Genomic DNA, 3,574 nt, shown 5'->3' with positions numbered 1-3,574 from the left:
TTGTATACAATCCCTCTTAAAAGAGAGGCCTATTCATAAGCTGTGTTCTAGTTTATTCACAGTGCTTACTGGAGCAAGAGTTAGGCTTATACTGTTTAAAAACATGAAAACATCGAAGGGGAGTATTAAATGGGAGTATTAAGAGAATGAATTTTCTGTCCTTAAAGTCATGCCACCTTGCACAGTCCCTTTGCCTGCACTCTTCATCAGCGTAGGAATTAGAACTCAGGGGCCCAGTGTCTTATTGAAAACCTTGGGGCCAGCTGTGTTCAGAGCTGAGATTTGTATGTGAACACTCATTCATGACACACTCAGCAGACTCAAGGGCAGTGCCCCAATTTCGAATGCCCGCACTGTATGAAGAGACACACCCCTGGCCAGAGGCAACAAGCAGCCCACATACTTGCATTCGGGCGGGTGTTTTGTTTTGTTTGTTTTTAAAGAGAGATTTGGTGCAGAAGCATGAAAAACTCAGTTTGCAGATCTTTGTTTTTGGTTGGAGTGACCTCTCAGGGTAAAAAAGCCCTGCTCTGTGTAATACAGAGGCCTGTGGTGTTAGGAACATTCATTACTGTTCCTGTTCTCAGTTTCAGTCCCAGTGACAGAATGCATGAATCTGACTGAATGGCAATTCTGCCACAAAACCAATATTTTCCCTTACAGTAATCCAAGTGGGAGAAAGGACGAAAGGAGAGAAGCAAATGGCAAGTGCACTGTCTTTCTCCTTAGTATCCAGACCTATGATGAGAAGACCTTGGTCATATCACTTGGATTTGATTACTTACAGTTTGAAAACTTAGGTCAGGACTCTCAAGCTGAGCATTTATACTCTAAAGCAAGAGTTAACTAATTTTTTTTCTGTGAAGGGCCAGGTAGTATTTTAGAATCGGTAGGCCACATATATTCTCCTTATGCAATTTCAATATCTCTTCCACCCAATCACCTCCATTTTGTGTCCACAGAAGATTGTCTAAACGATCTTCTGATGCTAAAATTGTCCACATGGTGACACAAACATGTTGGGGGTGTGGTGGTGCACATCTGCCATCCCAGTACTGGGGACACTGAGGTCAGGAGATCTTGAGTTGGAGTCCAACCTGAGCTGCAAAGTGAGAGCTTGCTTCTAGAGAAGTAAAACAAAACAAACACATAAGAAATGTAAAAGGAAGCTCCTTAAGAGTTTATGATCTGGTGCATGTTAGGCAAGTACCTATAATGAGCTTCATCCTCAGCCCTATTTTGCTTATAGGTCATGTCACAATGTTTTGTGTAAATTATTCTACCACAAGAAATAGTCAAAACTTGTTTTGCATTTTTGTATAGTTGATTTTTTCTAGCTTGAATTTATCACAACACAAAGATGTTATTTCCAAGGGACTTTAAATCCCCTGTGCCATTTTTCCATTCTAAATATTAATGCAAATTTAATAGCGTTTGCACCTACCTTATACATGAAACACAGTGAAGAAATGAAAACCAATTAAATAATTGTTAATTTAGCACTTACGTATGGCTAAGGCTAATTATTTTTTCTCTGTTGATTTGTGATGATTAAAAGGTTTACATTTCTTGCCCTTTAGGTTTTCTGTATCTAAACTAGAGAAAAGAAGCATGTACTAATTATTTTAACTCTTGAAGTCCTTGAGAGGTTGTACTGTATCGGTGTGTGGCTTAAAGACCATTTTTCTCATTATATCAGTGAAGACTAGCAGAACCTAGAAGAGAAATAAACATCCCTTTAGAGACTTACTCCTGAGAGCAAAGGGAGAGGCATGCTGGAAATATTACAAGGTAATAAACACCAGGCTGAAGAAAGTGATGAAAGAGAAAGAAAGCTTTGTGCTCCTTTGTGTGAAAAGGGGAATTCCAGGTTTCAAACCAACAATATTTTCTTGTAGGGTATTTGGGAATGATCTTTTTCTCCTTTTCAGTAAAGATGATTTATTCAGTACTTGACTATTTTTAACATTATATTTTAAAAGTATATTTTCCATAATACAGACACAGTTCTTAAAAAAGAAAATCCTACAACTCATTGTCAGTTTCACATCTCTGTTTTGGTTGTGAAATAAGGCACTCGTATACTTTATGGGACATGTCAATTGATTGTATTTGTAAAGCCATGAAATAAAATATACATTTGATAACTCTGTTGTTACTATTTAATATCTGGCGTCATCTTGATTTATAGAGCCACATGTATTTTATTTTAGGCTAGGCATTAGTTACTTTTCTTGTTGCTGTGATAAAATACCCAACAAAAACAACTTAAGGAAGAGTTAATTATGATTCACAGGTTTTTTGTTTGTTTTATGAAGCAGAGTTTGAGATTTTTGTTGAAGATATTATAGTATAAGCTTAAGCAGGAGGAGTAAGAGAAAAAGAGGTGATCAGAAGAAAGTAAGATACCCAAGTGTGCATATGGGCTCCTCAAGGGAGAGGTGCCTGGCTCACAGCTTGAAGGGATGGTGCAGGTAGTGGCGGCAGGAGTGTGGGGTGTCTGGTCACATTGCATGTGTAGTTGGAAGTGGAGACCAGTAAATGCCAGTGTTCATCATTCTTTCTCCTTTGTATTCAGTCCTGGAGCCCAGCCCATGGGATGATACTGTCCAAATTCAAGGTGAATTGTCCCTCCTCAGTTAAACCTTCCCAGAGTTTAACTTCTCAGAGAATGCACTCATAGAGTTATCCAGAGGTGTGCTTCCATGGCGATTCCAAATCTAGTAAAGTTGACATGAAAGATTAACCATCACAGGCCAATACCATTTGCTTTTATTAAAAGATTAATGAAATTATGGGTAATTACTGAAGATGAAAGGTTGGGATAAGTGTTTGATGGGACTGCTTCTGGAAGGGGGTTGTTTAGAACAGATCTATTTTTTTAATGGTGGAAAAAATGTATATTTAGAAGCTGGACTCAGTTTAGATGATTACAATTTTGTTGACAACATCCCAAGCATCACTGTCAGGAACCAGTTGAACATAGGCCCTCTCTCCATCATTGAGTTTGATCTGGTGCTTGTTGGCCTTGACATCCACAATGAACACAAGTGGGTTGCCATTTATCTTCCTCATGGCCAACTCAGCACTCAGGGGCAACTGGAAAACCACATGGTGGTCAGGCTTGTTTCTCCTGAGGGTGCTCTTGCAAGGATATTTGAGCTTCCTCAGGAGGGTGTTGGGATGCTGGAAGGTGGGTGATGTACAGATCTTTCTGTGGTTGTGAATAAATTTCAACACTGCATTCTTGGCTTTCAGTGCTTTCCTTTTGGCTTCAGTTTTGGGAGGGGTAGGAGTTTCCTTCTTCACTTTCAGTGCCATCTTGGTGAAACAAAACTAGAACAGATCTATTTTGACAGACCACTGCCAAATAGACTTGTATCAAGTGTAATCTCCCTTAATCTCTTTCTCTCCTCTCTCCTCCCTCTCCTCCCCTCCCCTCCCCTCCCCTCCTCGCCTCTCTTCTGGTTTAGCAGATAAGAATGCATACAGCTATCGCAGAGGACCCAAATTAGGTTCCCAGCACTGTGGTCACTGTAACTTCAGCTCCGGGGATCTGATGCCCTCTTCTGGC

The 3,574-nt window shown here is 39.9% G+C and overlaps 1 pseudogene; it reads right to left on the bottom strand.

Moving 5' to 3' along the window:
• Nucleotides 1-2,922: 2,922 nt before the first annotated feature.
• LOC103726702 lies at nt 2,923-3,321 on the bottom strand (annotated as a pseudogene).
• Nucleotides 3,322-3,574: the final 253 nt, after the last annotated feature.

This window comes from Nannospalax galili, unplaced genomic scaffold (genome assembly GCF_000622305.1).
Source record: "Nannospalax galili isolate Female #2095 unplaced genomic scaffold, S.galili_v1.0 scaffold227, whole genome shotgun sequence".
In the NCBI taxonomy this organism is placed as follows: domain Eukaryota; kingdom Metazoa; phylum Chordata; class Mammalia; order Rodentia; family Spalacidae; genus Nannospalax; species Nannospalax galili.
Note: the sequence above shows the minus strand (reverse complement) of the source record. Positions and strands in the feature narration are given on the sequence as shown.